The sequence below is a fragment of the Pelophylax lessonae genome, assembly GCF_965119305.1.
Source record: "Pelophylax lessonae genome assembly, chromosome: 8".
Taxonomy (NCBI): domain Eukaryota; kingdom Metazoa; phylum Chordata; class Amphibia; order Anura; family Ranidae; genus Pelophylax; species Pelophylax lessonae.
The window spans coordinates 268,193,143-268,211,465 of NC_138775.1; the positions used below are offsets into that span (position 1 = coordinate 268,193,143).

Below are 18,323 nucleotides of genomic sequence, written 5' to 3' on the forward strand. Positions count from 1 at the left end.
ATAAGTCTTTAATATAATGATAAAAGATTGTGATTGATAAAAATGAATAGAAACTGTTTTCTTTTTTGCGGATGATTCCGGGGTAAGATCAAGAAATACGAGGTTTGTTATAATTCCGACAGAAAAGAATCTAATTAATGCCGGAATAGGATTTTAAACTTTGCAAGTTATTTTCCACTTTCAAGCCAAGAATATCTTTATGACCAGAAGTCTAAGGGCTAATTAAGTGCATAGAATAAAGCCGCGCTCGGTGGCTGGGATGATATCACTTGGCACCAAGGAATTATTCTTCTTTTGAAGTCGGGAATATAATAAATTGAATTTGGATTTCACGCACTAAAAAGTAAATACAAACACGGCAAATTAAAAGGATGGAGGGATAACCTTAAAGTGTATGCAAACCCAAAATCTGTTATTTATTATGTTTGGCATCATGTCCAACTGTATACAGTTTTATTGAAGCGATTCTAAAGGAAATAATTAAAAAAAAAAAAAACATTATACTTAGCAGCTCTGTTTAATGGTTTTGCACAGAGCAGCCCCAATCCCCCTCTTCTCGTGTCCCTCACAGGCGCTCCTGGCCCCTCCCTCCTGATGAGTGCCCCTATAGCAAGCAGCTTACAAAAGAGGCGTAACTAGAACCTTCAGGGTCCCGGTGCAAGAAACCATGAAGGGCCCCCCGGACCCCTCACCGGGGCCCTTACCTTCCCATTGATCCTGGGGCCCTTTACTCTCGTTGCAGGGCCCTTTATTACGGTCCCGCAGCGGGAACCTTTCACAAGTTCTGCAGTGGGCCCCCTTCCTGCCATCTTGGGGCCTCCCCACGGTGGTGGAATGCCAGGGCCCGGTCGCAAGTGTGACCTTTGCAACCCTGGAAGTTCACCCATCGGTGTCAGTAGTTTTTATTTTTTGGGTTTTTAAATTGTATTATTTTTTATCTTTTTTTTTACAACGTGACTGACTATGACTCTGTCCATTTAGAAAAGGAAGGAGCTGGTAAATTACATATTTACTGACCCCTTCCCGGTTCTCTATTGTGACACATCCCCTGCAGCAGCCAGCAGGAGAGGGGAGGGAGCACAGTGGTGGTGGGGGGGGGGCAGCACAGTAGAGAGGGGGGGGAGACCAGGGGAGCACACAGGGGCTCAGAGACAGCAGAACACAAGTGAACTGGATAGGAAGAGTGGCGGGGCAGCATACAGAGGAATCAATCTCCTCCATTTTCCTCCTGCAGCTACAGGAGGAAAAAGGAGGACAGTGATTTCTCTACATGCTGCCCCCGTCGCCCCTCCTATCCAGGTGTACAGGGAAGCCGCACAGACCCCCTGGAGCATGGGGCCCGGTTGCAATTGCAACCCCTGCAACCCCTGTAGTTACGCCCCTGGCTTACAATGGAGGCACCAGAGCAAGCTCGCTCCTTAGTCGCTGCTCTGTGTGTCCATTCACACACAAATGCAGCTCAACCCCGGCACTTGCTTCCTCTTCATTGGCTCACTGGCTGTGATTGGCAACAGCAGGAGCCAATGGCTGTGCGAGCCAATGAGGAGAGTGCTGCCAGCTTCCCTTCTCTCCTTCCCACTGGCAGCTATAAGCACATAATAGGATCCTTTAGGATGGACAGTGGGGAAAGGGTCTGGCAAATATGTCACTATTGCAAGCCCCTTCCTTTCCTGAATGAACACAATGAGTGATCTATACTGATCACTCACTGGGCTCATTCATAACTGAATTGTAGTAAACTGTATATACAGTATTTGCGGGGCCCTGTTAGGTTGGCTGTATGGGGCCACGTAGATTCTAACAACAGCCCTGCAATCACCCAAATCGGGATTGATATTGTGACATAAATCTGTAGCATAGAAAAACTTTTACCCACATGCCTGATGCGTTTTGAGACTTGCTCTTCTTCAGGGAAATCAAATGGACCTTAACCGTGTATAAAACGTATTAGTTACAACAATAGTTGTAACCTATAGTTACAACAGCCTGGCGCCAAAACATATGCAGAGATCCCACAGGGCACATGTGTCAAATGGGCCCCCAGGCTGAATCTGTCCCAGCAGGCCATTTCATATGGCCCTTGCACCTCTCCTGCAGCTTCAGCACCCCCCTTATCTCAGCACCCACCTTGTCTCAGAAGTCGGTAGCAGAGAGGAGGACAAGATCATGCACTTCTCTGAGCAGCCGCAGCACCCCCTCGTCTCCATCTCCCCTGGTCTCAGCATTTAGCAGACTCTGGCAGCTGACTCCAGCCCTCCTCCAGACCCTGCACTTTCTACTTCCCAGCTCCGCCCCCAGTTTCTTGCCGACAGCAGCAAAAAGTAAGGGGGTGTACTGAGATTTAAAGGAGGGTGGGGGACTCTTGAATTCTGATTTTGGCGGGGGGGGGGGGCTCTTTACATCTAATCTGAGGGGGGTGGGGTTCTCTGGACATCCTAGTCCCACAGATGCAACCGGCCCTTTGAGGACAACTATAACGCTGATGTGGCGTGTAATGAAATTTAATTTGACACCCCTGCCATGGAGCATTGTAAATATATATGAATGAATGGCTCCTCCAGTGGCATGGCTGACTGCACCACCACCACAAGGGCAAGCAGTGATGTAACTTATAGGCTTAATCAGAGAGATCACTGCTATTACAGGGCAATAGGAAACTAATTAAGGTATGTAGAGTCTACGAGGGCCGCACAAAAAGTATCAAAGGGCCATATGTGGCCCCTGGGATTTAGAGGAACAGAGAAGAAAAAAAAGAGAATGAATCTCTGTGAAGGACACACAGAGATAAATAGAAACGTGATACAAAGTGCTGATGCAGTCAAAGCTAGCTTGATGGTCCTTGAAGCTGGTGATAAGTATAACGGGAATCCCAGTGATGGCCCTATATAAGTGAAGGATGGAAAGCATAAAGGCTGTTCTACCCATCATTCACAACCAGCGCAATATCTGAACAATTTGTCAACACCTTTCTGTTTTATAAATACATAAAGAATGTCAGTTCAACTGCCATTTGTGTGCGCACATTCTTAGCTGCCTCGTTGACCTCTGTTTCTGATATTGCTAGTTGCTTAGCTGCCATAATGATCTGGTGGCTTCAGTACCTTCTAAGGCTAGGCTCACACCTTTGCGTGTTGGGAAATCACGCACTTTCCTGACACGCACAGAGACACGCTGCCCTTTAGCAGACGCTCGCCGGTGCCATTAATTGTCAATGGTACCCCCCCTCTTCCATCACCCCGGATCTTCTAAAGTGCACATTTCTACTCGCACCAAACCACATGGTACCACAGCAACCACATTTACCTGATGTGGTTGACTTCTTATTAGAATAAAGAAGTCAAACTGTGCTTTCTCTGCCGATGTGCCATGCGGTAGGTCCCCCACCAATGTGGTCAACACCATTGCTTTAAGATCCATGCGTACCCAACAGTGTGATCTAAAAAGCTCCTCTGTCCCTTTTTAAGGTTCTCAATAGCAACAGGGATTGTACAGCAGGGGCATCAAGAGAAAATAGAAAAGCCTCTCGTGGTGTTATATATATATTTATTAAAGCTTTATCATATCTAAAACATAAAATATAAAATGGTACATCACTTACATCAATTTTAAAACTAAAACTAAAAATGAAACCACTGCCATGCTATCCAACATGTCTTCCACGGAAGCTAAAGTGACGTCACCGGAAGCCCCACCCTATGCGTTTTGTCATCAGAATGCAACGTCCTCAGGAGCCTTTTAACTGCTTCCCACCCGCATCATTGTAAAATGACGGACGGGAACCCTATTGTTCTGGGAGGATATCCTATGATGTCCTCCCAAGAATGTGTCTTGAATTATTATACCGACCTGCTATCAGTGTCCTGTGATCTCTGTGACCAATCACAGCAGATCACATGACAGTTGTAAACAATGAATGGCTTCCTTTCATGCCATTCATTGTATACAATTGTGTTGCTAGTTGTGATTGGTCACAATGATCACATGGTACAGACAGAGCCAATCACAGCCCATTTGTACCATGTGCTTAGCTGTGACCAATCACAGAGAGCCACAATAGACAGTGTCTACACACTGTCATTCAGTAAAAGTATTTGCTTATAGCAGTGAAATTCACTGCTATAAGCAGGTATAGTATGTAAAAAAAAAAAAAAAATCCTAAACAACTCCCAAGAGTGGTACAGTAATAATTTGGTAACACTGTATTGCCCTGGTCACAGTATGCAAAAAATAAATGTAAAAAAAAAGAAAAGCAAAAATATTTTAAAAAATTGTAAAAAATGTATTCATTTTTTTTTTTTTTACATCAGATATATGATGACGCTTTACTGCACTGGTGACAGTATGTAAACATATTTTTAAAAATGTGAAAAAACATTTTTTTTCTTAATTTTTTCCAAAAAAGTGACAAAAAAATTACAACTTCAAAAAACGTGCCATGCCTCTCAATACCTCAGACTGTCTATTTTCAAAATAGGTCATTTGGGGGGTATTTATACTATCCTGGCATTTTCAGGCCTCAAGAAATTAGATAGGCCATCAGTACACCAGGATTCTTTCATTTTTACCATAGTTTGTAAATACTATAACTTTCCTACAGACTAAATAATATACACTGATTTGGGTTATTTTCACTAAAGAAATGTAACAGAATACAATTTGTCCTAAATATTTGAAGAAAGATTATTTATTTGCAAAATTTTATAACAGAAACGAAGAAAAATGCATTCTTTTTCAAAGTTTTTGGGCTTTTTTTTTTTTATTTTTTCAAAAAATAAAAAACCTCGTGGTGATTAAATACAATCACAAGAAAGCTATATTTGTGTTTAAAAAAATCTTGAAAATTTAGTTTTGGTACAGTGTTGGATGACCGCGCAATTGTCATTCAAAGCGTGACAGCGCTGAAAGCTGAAAATTGGCCTGGGCAGGAAGGGGATGAAGTGGTTAAGAGCACGTCTGATTTGAATTTTTATTTAGCGCACAGAGCACTTCACATCTTTTGGACTGATTTATAATAATAGTATAGTATTCATTGTGGTGCTGAATATAGTATTCATTCTGGATCGGTGGAGGAGTCAGGTAAGTGGGGGTGGGGGTGGGGGGGGGGTACAACAAATAGTGGGAAGTTTTTACCTTATTGCAGGGAATGTATTAAATTACAAAAAAAAAAAGTGACTTTAGAACAACTTTAATTCTTAACAGCACCCCCATAAATTAGGGAACACGTGTGTTTTGCGTGCGCCGAAACGCACGTCCGGGACTTCTTCTGAGTGTTTCTCGCACTGAACCGTACATGCAAAGTGTGAACCTAGCTTCAAATGGCATGGACAACACTAGGGTCCTTTCACACGGGTGTCCCGCCTGGCAGACTCAGTTTTGCTCAGTGGGGGATTGATCCGCCGATCCCCGCTGAGCAGTCAGATGACATGTGCACAGTGAGTGGAGGCGGACCTGTCAGAGTCCTGCTCTCCTCTATGGGGAGATCGGAGGAAAATGGACTGCCTTTCCGTTTTCATCCGATCCTATCCGATCCTCCATAGGGTTTCCATCCGTCTGGATTTCACGGACAGGATCGGATCGGATAGCAGCGGGTGCCAGCGCTGACATCCGTCGCTCCATAGGGGTAAATGGAGCTTCCGATCAGGTCCGCCTGAAAAACTGACAGGCGGACCTGATCGGAAAGCCCGTGTGAAAGGGGTCGTATTATGTATTGACCCATGGCAACCAATCAGCTGGAAGCTAGTTGACTCACTGACAAAAGACGATTTTCGATTGGAATTTGCACAAGACTTCTCCTTGAATTGTTATTAATTAGTGCCGTCATAATCCTATGTCGGTCATCCCCAATGGATACCAGGCTGCATGGAACACTGGTAATTATACTCTTTAGCATCAAAAACTTGCTGTAGATGTCTCCATGATGTTGTAAGATTACCCTTCAGCTGAGATCCGAGACAGCGAGAGAAAGGTCATTTGTGAAATACCAATTAATGAGAAATGACACGCCGCAATTACATCCAGGCGCCGCAAAGGAACCAGCTTCACCAAACGCACAAGCCTCCTGGCACCTTCCATTATATTGTAAGGTTTATATACAAACACTGAATGACGCACGGCATACTGATACAAAATATTTGCTGCTCCCTGAAATCGCTTATAATCGTTAACACATCAATGTCATTTGAAAGGCCATTTTCAGATGTTTTATTAAACGGGCCCCCCGGGTGGTTTATGCTATAATGTGCTAGTATGCACCACATATTAGTACATTAAGGCCCCATTCACATTATTTCTTCTGGGGTCGGTCTCTCCGGCCACATGCATGTCCAGGCCACAATGACGCCACTTCTAGGCATTTGCAGGGAAGTCACATCATTATGGCACAGAACTGTGCCATAAATGCATGCTAAGCTGTGCATGTGGTGGATGGCCAGAGACTATAGGCATGCTACAAGAGATGGCCAGAGACTATAGGCATACTACAATAGATGGTCAGAGGCTATCAGCATACTACAATAGATGGTCAGAGACTATGGGGTTGCTACAAGAAATGGTCAGAGACTATTAGCATATTACAATAGATGGTCAGAGACCATACTTAAGTCCCACATCCAAAATGGCGCATTATCGGCCTGAAGAAGGAGCGCATGCTCCGAGAACGCGTCGCCGGCGTCATGACGTAATCACGCTTCCGGAAGTGCTGACGGATCGACAATTGAGTGTCGCCGGGACTAGGAAGTGCGGCCAGCCGCCGCTTACAGCCTGTCTACTGCAACTGCTCCAGCCATCCTGATCCTCACCGGAGTGTTGTTTATGAGCCCCATTAATCATTACCTTTGTGAGTACCCCCTTTTTGGTCTTATTTAATAAAATCTCAAGTTACTGCACTTAGAGTGGCGCCTGTGTTCCTTTTCTGGTCAGAGACTATGGGCATGCAACAAGAGAAGGCCAGAGACTATAGGCATGCTACAATAGATGGTCAGAGACTAAGGGCATGCTAAAAGAGATGGTCAGAGACTATAGGCATGCTACAGGAGCTGATCAGACACTATGGGCATGCTAAAAGAGATGTTCAGAGACTATGGACATGCTAAAAGAGATGGCCAGACTGACCATCTCCTGTGGCACACCCTAGCCTGTGACCATCTCTTTTAGCTTACCCATAGTCTCTGACTATCTCTTACTATCTTACTACAAGAGATGGTCAGAGACTATAGGAATGCTACAAGAGCCGGTCTGAGACTATGAGTGTGCTAGAAGAGATGGTCAGAGTCTATGGGCATGCTAAAAGAGATAGTCACGGACTATGGTGTGCTACAGGAGGTGGTCAGAGACTATAGGCATTGTACAAGAGATGGTCAGAGGCTACATGCATGCTACAGGAGATGTTCAGAGACTAAGGGCATGCTGCAAGAGATGGTCAGAGACTATGGGCATGCTGCAGGATATGATTAGAAATTATGGGCATGCTACAGGTGATGGTCAGTGTGTATGGACATGCTAAAAAGGATTGTTACAGACTATGGTGTGCTACAGGAGTTGGTCAGACACTATAGACGTGCTACAAGAGATGACCAGAGACTATAATCATGCTACAAAAGATGGCCAGAGAATATAGGAATGCTACAAGAGATGGTCAGAGACTATGGGCATGCTAAAAGGGATAGTCCCAGACTAGGGTGTGCTACAGGAGATGGTCAGATAGTGTCTGTCCTAGTCTGTGACCATCTCTTGTAGCATGCCCATTGTCTCTGACCATCTTTTGATTCAAGGGATGGTCAGAGATTACAGGTATGCTACAAGAAATGGTCACAGGCTATAAGCATGCTACTACAAGAGCTGGTCAGAGACTTTGAGTGTGCTAAAAGAGATGGTCAGATTCTATGGGCATTCTGAAAGAGATGGCCACATACTATGGCGTGCTACAGGAAATGGTCAGAGACTAAAAGCATGCTACAAGAGATGGTCAGAGACTATAGTTATGCTACAGGAGATGGTCAGAGACTATAGGCATGCTACAAGAGATGGTCAGAGACTATAGTTATGCTACAGGAGATGGTCAGAGACTAATAGCATGCTACAAGAGATGTTCAGAGACTATAGATTTGCTACGATAGAAGGTCAGGGACTATAGGCATGCTGCTGGAGATGGCCAGAGGAATATAGGCATGCTACGGGAGACGGTCAGAGAATATAGGCATGCTACGGGAGACGGTCAGAGACTATGGGCATGCCTCAAGAGATAACCAGACTCGATAGGCATTCTACATGAACTAATGAAACCTTGAGTGCTATAAGAGACTGGCCAACACAATGAATGTTTTAAATTACTTTATTTATCAACAATTAAAGTTTTTTATGGACTCTTTTATCCGGTTTTGATCTGGCATTCCTTTTTGTATTTCTATGGTTTAAGCCATTCTCCAGTGCTCATTGAGAGAAGCTTTGCTGTGTAGGAGCCGCCTCACCAGAGCTTATGTGAAGTTTTCCTTAATATGACTTTACTGGCAAGTTTGAAGGCTCCTCGTGCCTCTTTGAGTTTGTTTTAGAGGACCTCATGTGTCCCCTGGGCTTCAGGTTGGGTGCCAGGACAGGAAGTTATGGTTTACATTGGCTTTCTAAACAAAGGGTCAGTTTGTTGTCCTTCAGACTCTAGGGAGGTGGGACTGTGGCAAGTGGTAGTGGAAATTTTCTTGCCAACAGTAGGGGGTAAAGATTACTACATTTGGTATTGGTGGGGAGGAGTAGTGCCCCATCGTTGGTATCATTGGGAGGAAAAGTTCCCCATTGTTGGTGTTAGTGGGTGAAATGGTGCTCCATCAGGGGCGTAACTACAGGGGTTGCAATTGCAACTGGGCCCCATGCTCCGGGGGGCCTGTGTGGCTCCCCTGTACACCTGGATAGGAGGGGCGGCTGGGGCAGCATGTAGAGAAATCACTGTCCTCCTTTTTCCTCCTGTAGCTGCAAGAGGAAAATGGAGGAGATTGGTTCCTCTGTATGCTGCCCCCGCCGCTCCTCCTGGCAGGAAGGGGGCCCACTGCAGAACTTGTGAAAGGGTACCGCTGCGGGACCGTAATAAAGAGCCCTGCAACGAGAGTAAAGGGCCCCAGGATCAGTGGGAAGAGCCCCAGGCTTGAAGGGAAGGGCCCCTGGTTTCTTGCACTGGGGCCCTGAAGGTTCTAGTTACGCCTCTGTGCTCCACTGATGTCAGTTGGCAGAATAGTGTCTTGTATCAGTGGTAGAATAGTGCCCAAAGGGCCAAATAAAGACAAGCAAATGGCCGCACCAGCCTCCGGGCCACATTTTGAAAACAACTGCATTGTAACTGGAAACATAAGATTAAGAGCCAATTCAGATTTATTTGTCATGGTCAAAAGCACAAGCTCAAATGCATTCCCCCAGCCCTGTGACCACACTGTCACCTACAGCTCCCAGTTACTTAGCAGTGATCGGGAGCTGGTAGATTGGGCTCCCAACCACATAACCATTGTGACAGCCAATCACAATGATCACATAATTGGAAAGCCCAGAAAACGCCTCTGTCTGATTTCCTTCGAGACTCAACTTCCAAGGGTCAGCTCCCGGCGGCTGGAAGAGGTTACATATTATCTGAGATACTAGCGAGGAGTTTACATTTATTTCAAATAGAGAACGTGTGTTGAACAGTCCTTTATTATTCAGAATATTCTTTGATTCCTCCAAAGGTCTCCTCATCTATGTCTAGCCTTTTTCATACATTGTTTCTTTATTTTCTTTTCTTTTTTTTTCCATAAGCAATTTAAATGCAAAAAAGTCCTAAACTCCATTTCTAAACATAGTCATAAAAGTGTCTATTATGATTTGTACAGCTCGGCAATAGAATATACATGATGCTCCGGTAACGCAGCACAGTGTCTTAAGAATTATTTCAATATTTAAAGTCCTTTAGACGTTCTTTAGAAGGGGTCGCAGGTCACATAAACCCACTTGAGACTCATTTACACTAGATGCAGTTTATTGTGTTTTTTTTTTTTTTTTTTTTAGTTTAATGTGTTTTTAACCACTTGAGCTCCACAAGGTTTTACCCCCTTCATGACCAGGCCATTTGTTTCTATTTACCAGTGTGCTACTTTATCTGGAAATTGCTTGGTCATGCATCACTGTACCCACATTAAATTTATGTATTTTTTCCACACATATAGAGCTTTCTTTTGGTGGTATTTGATCACCAATTCACCAATCGGTTTTTCATTTTTTTATTATATAAACAAAAAATACAGAAAGTGTTGGGAAAAAAAATGTTTCCACTTTCTTTCAGGTTTTTTTTCCCCAAAGCATATTTCTTTATAAATTTTGGCCAAAATGTATTTTGCTATAAAAAAATCCCAATAAGTGTCGGTTCACACTATGGCGACACGACTTCGGGGCGACTTAACGAAGTCGCCGTGCACCGCGACTTCGGCACGGCTTGCACTCACTTCACATAATGGAAGTCAATGCAAGTTGCTCCGACTTCGCCCAAAAGTAGTGCAGGAACCTTTTTCTAAGTCGGAGCGACTTGAGACGCTCCTATTAAACGGTTCCAATTGCACAGCATGGAGCGCTACTTGTTAGGCGACCAAGTCGGAACAGTGTGAACCGGCACTAAGGGTATATTGATTAGTTTGTGCAAACATTACAGCGTCTACAAACTATAATATATATATACTGGAATTTTTATTTATTTTATACTAGTAATGGTGGTGATTAGCGATTTATAATGGGACTGCAAAAGTGCGGCGGGCAAGCTGAGGCCCCTGAAGACAAGCATTGGCGGGAAACACGTTGGGCGGTGCCACTCATGTGGCGTCACGCTGCCGCTAGTGTTTAGTGGTGATCAGCGATTTATAATGGGACTGCGAAAGTGCGACGGGCAAGCTGAGGCCCCTGAAGACAAGCATTGGCGGGAAACGCGTTGGGCGGTAACACTCACGTGACGTCACGCTGCCGCTAGTGTTTGGTGGTGATCAGCGATTTATAATGGGACTGTGAAAGTGCGGCGGGTAAGCTGAGGCCCCTGAAGACAAGCATTGGCTGGAAATGCGTTGGGCGGAACCACTCACGTGACGTCACGCTGCCGCTAGTGTTGATCGTGGCGGCGCTTTACAAATGCTACATTAAGATATCCTGTCTACTCTGTTTGGCATCTGGATGAGGGTGATTGAAGGTCCTCCAGTGATACACGGGCTGAAACCCTGCTGTGGAAATTGATCTACCACCTATGATATGCACATGATGGTGATAGGCTCATTGAATTAGAATATCTGGTGAGTTTGCACTGCATGCTGGGAAGATGGAGTGAAGCACTGGATTTATACGTTCGTTCATTTTAATCACGGGGCTCAATCTCTATCCCCTTGGCTATGATCTTATTAACAAACTGCGCTATGAATATTTTTTCTATTTTTTCCTGGGTATGATGGTGAAAGAGTTGCAAGTACACAAAACACAAACAGGCCTTTTGGGAGACTTATGCAGGTATCTTCATAGATTTACTTAGCCTGCAGTTGAGTGACTTTTTCATTCTAAAGGAAGGAGGAATGCAGTTGGACTCTGTTTAGACAATTTTGGGGTTTTATAATCTAATTGTGGACTATTACACTATTAATTGGTGTTTCATGATTCTTAGAAGGGCTGAATTTTTTTTTTTTTTTTTAAATCAAGAAGCAATTTTTTATTCTTAATCTGACAGTAACTGACACTGGGTGGGAACTGACTAACTGACGTCACCAGTGACAGTAATACAGTGATCAACGTTAATATTATACCCTGTCACTGTACTAATAACACTGGCTGGGAAGGGGTTAACATCTCAGGGTAATCAAGGGGTTAAATGTGTGCCTAACAATGTGTAATGCGTATAATATGTGCTTCCTTTTTACTAAAAATCCATTTGTTTCCTCTCCCTGCTTTGCAGGGAGAAGAAACAAGCAGATCGTTCCCTCTGTATTTGTCAACACAGAGCTCTGGGCTGTGATTGGACACTGACGATCAGCAGGTCCCAGCCATGAATCATTGGCTGGGACCTGCTGTCAAACTCCCGCAGGAGCTGGCTGGTGGGGGAGTGGGTTCTGTACCCGGCCAGCGATGTATAGGTTCGTCACTGTGCCTGTAGGTGCCACCTGTCCAAGGGTGTAGGAACCCACACAAATCTGGGGGGGGACAGCATTTTTACTCGCCAGGTATATGCTTTTTCAGTAAACTGCGAGAGAGAGTGTGTGTGTGTGTGTGTGCAATACAATTAATTCATCGAATTTGTTTATTATATCCACATAACCCACATAGCATTAATAAAAATTAACCCACATAGCATTAATAAAAATTAACCCACCTGGCATTAATAAAAATTAACCCCCAAATTAAACCCATGGCATTAATAAAAATTAGTGCTGGTGCTGCTGCTTGGCTTGCTGGCTGGGCTGGCATATGCTTGCTGCCAGTGCCTTGCCTTGTGCTGCCGCCGGAACCTCCTCACTTTCCGGTCCCGGTCCCCGACACACAGTGGACAGACTGCTAGGTAGTCAGTCAGTACTGTCCATGTGACGCCACTCCCGCATGCGCTTTAGGCCTGGCCGCCTAGGCTGGGTGCTTGGTGCGCGCCGCGCACTCTCCCTATGCTGGTGAGACGTCTTGCATGATGCCACTCCGCTGTGCACGCCCCCCTCCACCCGCCTGCCAGCCTGTGTTTGTAGGACAGAACAGGACCCCCCAGGGCAAGACAGGACCCCCCAAAGACAGGAAAGGACCCCTCAGGATAAGATAGGACCCCCCAAAGGAACAGGACCCCCAAGGACAGGACAGGACCCCCCAAGGAACAGGAAAGGACCCCCCAAGGAACAGGAAAGGACCCCTACTGATTGCAGAGTGCCAGCCACAGCATTGCCCCTAATGATTGCAGAGTGCCAGCCACAGCATTGCCCCCAATGATTGCAGAGTGCCAGCCACACATTGCCCCCAATGATTGCAGAGTGCCAGCCACACATTGCCCCCAATGATTGCAGAGTGCCAGCCACACATTGCCCCCAATTGCAGAGTGCCAGCCACACATTGCCCCCAATGATTGCAGAGTACCAGCCACACATTGCCCCCAATGATTGCAGAGTGCCAGAACACAGCATTGCCCCCAATGATTGCAGAGTGCCAGCCACACATTGCCCCCAATTGCAGAGTGCCAGCCACACATTGCCCCCAATGATTGCAGAGTGCCAGCCACAGCATTGCCCCCAATGATTGCAGAGTGCCAGCCACAGCATTGCCCCCAATTATTGCAGAGTGCCAGCCACACATTGCCCCCAATGATTGCAGAGTGCCAGAACACAGCATTGCCCCCAATGATTGCAGAGTGCCAGAACACAGCATTGCCCCCAATGATTGCAGAGTGCCAGAACACAGCATTGCCCCCAATGATTGCAGAGTGCCAGAACACAGCATTGCCCCCAATGATTGCAGAGTGCCAGAACACAGCATTGCCCCCAATGATTGCAGAGTGCCAGCCACACATTGCCCCCAATGATTGCAGAGTGCCAGCCACACATTGCCCCCAATGATTGCAGAGTGCCAGAACACAGCATTGCCCCCAATGATTGCAGAGTGCCAGCCACACATTGCCCCCAATGATTGCAGAGTGCCAGCCACACATTGCCCTCAATGATTGCAGAGTGCCAGCCACACATTGCCCTCAATGATTGCAGAGTGCCAGCCACACATTGCCCCCAATGATTGCAGAGTGCCAGCCACACATTGCCCTCAATGATTGCAGAGTGCCAGCCACACATTGCCCTTAATGATTGCAGAGTGCCAGCCACACATTGCCCCCAATGATTGCAGAGTGCCAGCCACACATTGCCCCCAATGATTGCAGAGTGCCAGCCACACATTGCCCCCAATGATTGCAGAGTGCCAGCCACACATTGCCCTCAATGATTGCAGAGTGCCAGCCACACATTGCCCCCAATGATTGCAGAGTGCCAGAACACAGCATTGCCCCCAATGATTGCAGAGTGCCAGCCACAGCATTGCCCCCAATGATTGCAGAGTGCCAGCCACAGCATTGCCCCCAATGATTGCAGAGTGCCAGCCACACATTGCCCCCAATGATTGCAGAGTGCCAGCCACACATTGCCCCCAATGATTGCAGAGTGCCAGAACACAGCATTGCCCCCAATTGCAGAGTGCCAGCCACACATTGCCCCCAATGATTGCAGAGTGCCAGCCACACATTGCCCCCAATGATTGCAGAGTGCCAGAACACAGCATTGCCCCCAATGATTGCAGAGTGCCAGCCACACATTGCCCCCAATTGCAGAGTGCCAGCCACACATTGCCCCCAATTGCAGAGTGCCAGCCACACATTGCCCCCAATGATTGCAGAGTGCCAGCCACACATTGCCCCCAATTGCAGAGTGCCAGCCACACATTGCCCCCAATGATTGCAGAGTGCCCGCCACACATTGCCCCCAATGATTGCAGAGTGCCAGCCACACGTTACCCCCAATTGCAGAGTGCCAGCCACACATTGCCCTCAATGATTGCAGAGTGCCAGCCACACATTGCCCCCAATGATTGCAGAGTGCCAGAACACAACATTGCCCCCAATGATTGCAGGGTGCCAGCCACAGCATTGCCCTAAAATGATTGCAGAGTGCCAGCCACAGCATTGCCCCCAATGATTGCAGAGTGCCAGCCACACATTGCCCCCAATGATTGCAGAGTGCCAGCCACACATTGCCCCCAATGATTGCAGAGTGCCAGAACACAGCATTGCCCCCAATTGCAGAGTGCCAGCCACACATTGCCCCCAATGATTGCAGAGTGCCAGCCACACATTGCCCCCAATGATTGCAGAGTGCCAGAACACAGCATTGCCCCCAATGATTGCAGAGTGCCAGCCACACATTGCCCCCAATTGCAGAGTGCCAGCCACACATTGCCCCCAATTGCAGAGTGCCAGCCACACATTGCCCCCAATGATTGCAGAGTGCCAGCCACACATTGCCCCCAATTGCAGAGTGCCAGCCACACATTGCCCCCAATGATTGCAGAGTGCCCGCCACACATTGCCCCCAATGATTGCAGAGTGCCAGCCACACGTTGCCCCCAATTGCAGAGTGCCAGCCACACATTGCCCCCAATGATTGCAGAGTGCCAGCCACACATTGCCCCCAATGATTGCAGAGTGCCAGCGATCCCCCCGCACTTACCTCTCTCGCAGCTTCTCTTCAGTCCCCGGCTCCATGCGTCTCCGAGTCTTCAGTCCTCCCGCGGCGCCTCCTCCTCGTCCAATGGCACGGTGTTTGCCTTTCGGCCAATCAGGAAGCGGGAGGACCCGCTCCCTGATTGGCCGGGAGGAGGATCCGTGTGACAATAGCGAATTCTCATTCGCTATTGTCACAGAATGGGCGGGTCGGGCGCACTGCTGCTCCCTGGCCGCCACGTCTGCGGCTGCGCGGTCTGAGCGCGGTACATTCAATTGTACTGCGCTCGGGCGCGCCACGGCTAAACTGGGGGGGATTTCAGCATACCCGTTCCCCCCTGCATTATTTCCTGGGGGGGATGTGTCCCCCCCGTCCCCCCCGGTTCCTACGCCCATGACCACAAATGCATGGAAGCATGGATGCAGAACTTTAGGGCTTATTTGCACCAGATGCAGTTGAACATGTTTTTAAACAAATTATAAAGGCAAAAAAAAAAAATGAATGTATTTCTGTGAGGATAGTTTACACCATTATGGTGCTTTTATGCTTGTTAAAACAAATCCAGTATGCTGCATTTTTTTTACATGTAAGTGTACCAGAATGCACATCAACACAGTGCGAATGCATGTTAAAAAAACAAAAAAATCATAAATATCATAAATAATGCCTAAAAAAACAGCAAATGCATTACTGCATGTAAACAGAGCAAATTCAGTGAAAAAAAAAAAAAAGTCTAAAAAAAAGACACAGCAAACACATTACAAATGCATGCAAAAGCGTATGTGGAACTGCGCAGTGAGCATAGGGATTGCGGTATGAACCCCTAATCCTACAGATCAGAATCTTTGTATCAGAGCGTTGTATCACGGCCCCCTTAAATGGAAATTTCGTCACCTGAGCGCTTTGCGGCTGCTTTTTTTTTTTCCCCTTCACTTTGCTAATGGAAATGAGGTTTGAATATTACAGTCCGGGGGTTAGGAAGTTGACCTGTGTAATGGGAGCTCTTCTCCTGAGAGCAAACACTAGACTCCGCTGGCCCCAGGCAAATCACCAAACTTTCTGCTCTTAATGTAAGTTAAATGAAAGCACTTGTAAATGAAATTAATTTCTTCTTGCCATGGAACACTGAACGCACTGCATACACTTTAATTAAGGACCATGGAAGGATAAGCAAGTGTTTCTTGGCATTAAATTTTACAAAATGTACTTTTCTATAGATCACGTTATATGAAAGGAATATTCTCTTGCACTATCTAATTGATTTTTTTCTAGCTTAAAGATGTAATATGGTTTTACCTTAAGTCCCAGTTCACATTTGTGCGATGCGGAAATGCTGCGAATATACAGCGTGTTCCCGCATACTGCCATATGCGATACGCTGGGGGGGTGTCAATTAAAAGTTAACGACACCCCCAGATCAGATCGCATATCGCAGTGCGATCTGAAAGTTCGCACAGAATCGGATCGCACTAATGTGAGCCACCATGCAAACTGATTCTGCTGCGGACCAAAAAAAAGGTCCTGTGCGAGTTAGGTGCGATTGCGGTGCAAATTCAGCCATGCAAACTGTATGGCTGAATTTGCACCGCACAGAGATCGCATGTAATTTTAGTAGCAGTGCGCTCCGAATTACATGCGATCTCTGTGATCGCACAAATGTGAACCGGCACTAAAGAAGAATGAGCTACTCAAAAGTCACAAATATTCCACATGAAGCGCTGACGTCCAGAATAATTTGTTGTCCTTGTGTAAAGTTTATCCAAACTCCAAAACAAACATGTAATATATTGCAACACACCATTCCTTAGAAGCGGTGGCTGCATTCGTTTTCTTTTTTATTTAGATGTCTTTCCTTTTTTTTCACCCAGTGATCTGAAGAAAAACACACTTCTTGTCTTGGGTTGGTCACGTTCAGAGCCGTTTCACACTACTCCAACTTGGGACGCGACTTGTGTGCCCTCAAGTCGTCCCAAGTCTCTTGTCATTACAAATTCAATGTAAATGAATGAGAGCCGTCTTAATATGCACTACTGAAGTCGCTCCGACTTCAGAAAAGGTTCCTCTACTACTTCAAGGCGACCTCTATCTGACTTGTGCACATAGACTTCAATGGGAGTCGCCTCTAAGTCGGATCCTTATCTATTTTCAAGCGACTGTGATCAGACTTTCCAGGAAGAAGAAAAAGATTACCCAGGCATTCCCCACAGACAAATTCGCCTATCATTTAAGTCTCTTCAAAGTAGTGCACAAGTCTCTTCAAAGTCGTGCTAAAGTCGGCCCTAAAAGTCACTCCTTCATGGGGCGACTTTGAGTTGGAGTAGTGTGAACCGGCTCTCAGTCCTCCACTGTATCTAAGTAGGAACAACGTAGCCACTCTTGGATAGCAGCATTGTCAACCTTTGCAGAGGGTTGTGTTATGTGATGATGGACTTTACTTTAAGCGGAACTTCAAAGTGAAAGTTCTGCTCAGCCTCCTCCCTACCCCCCACCACCACCACCATTTTTGGAATTTTTTTTTTTTTTTTTCCTGGGAGCTGCTACTTGTTTCTAGGAAGTACCCATATGGAGTTTCTTGCAGTGTTCTGGTAACAACTGTCCCTGAATTAAGTGTTTCCAATATTCTTGTGGCAACCTTCTAAGAGGTTCCTGATTGGAGTTTCTTCCAGTGCTCTGGTGACATTTGTCTAAGATGTCCTTGAATGGCATGTCCTCCAGTGTTCTGAATGGATTGTCTTCCAGTGTTCTTGTGACAACTGTCTAAGAGATCCCTGAATGGCATGTCTTCCAGTGTTCTGAATGAATTGTCTTCCAGTATTCTGGTGACAACTTTCTAAAAGGTCAGAAATTTAGTTTCCTCCAGCGTACTGGTAGCATCTGTCTAAGAGTTCCCTAAATGGAGAATCTTCCAGTATTCTGGAGACAGCTTTCTAAGAGGTCCCTGAATGGAGTATCCTCCAGTGTTCTGGTCACAACTGTGTAAGATGTCCCTGAATGGCATGTCCTCCAGTGTTGTGAGTGGAATGTCTTCCAATGTTCTGGTGACAACTTTCTAAGAGGTCACCAAATAGAGTTTCTTTCAGTGTTCTGGTGACAACTTTCTAAGAGGTCCCTGAA

At 46.1% G+C, this 18,323-nt stretch overlaps 1 protein-coding gene across 4 annotated transcripts in view; it reads left to right on the forward strand.

Moving 5' to 3' along the window:
* NEGR1 (neuronal growth regulator 1) overlaps positions 1-18,323 on the forward strand; it is an 846,722-nt gene that overhangs the window by 192,673 nt on the left and 635,726 nt on the right. The gene's annotated exons all lie outside the window — the stretch shown is intronic.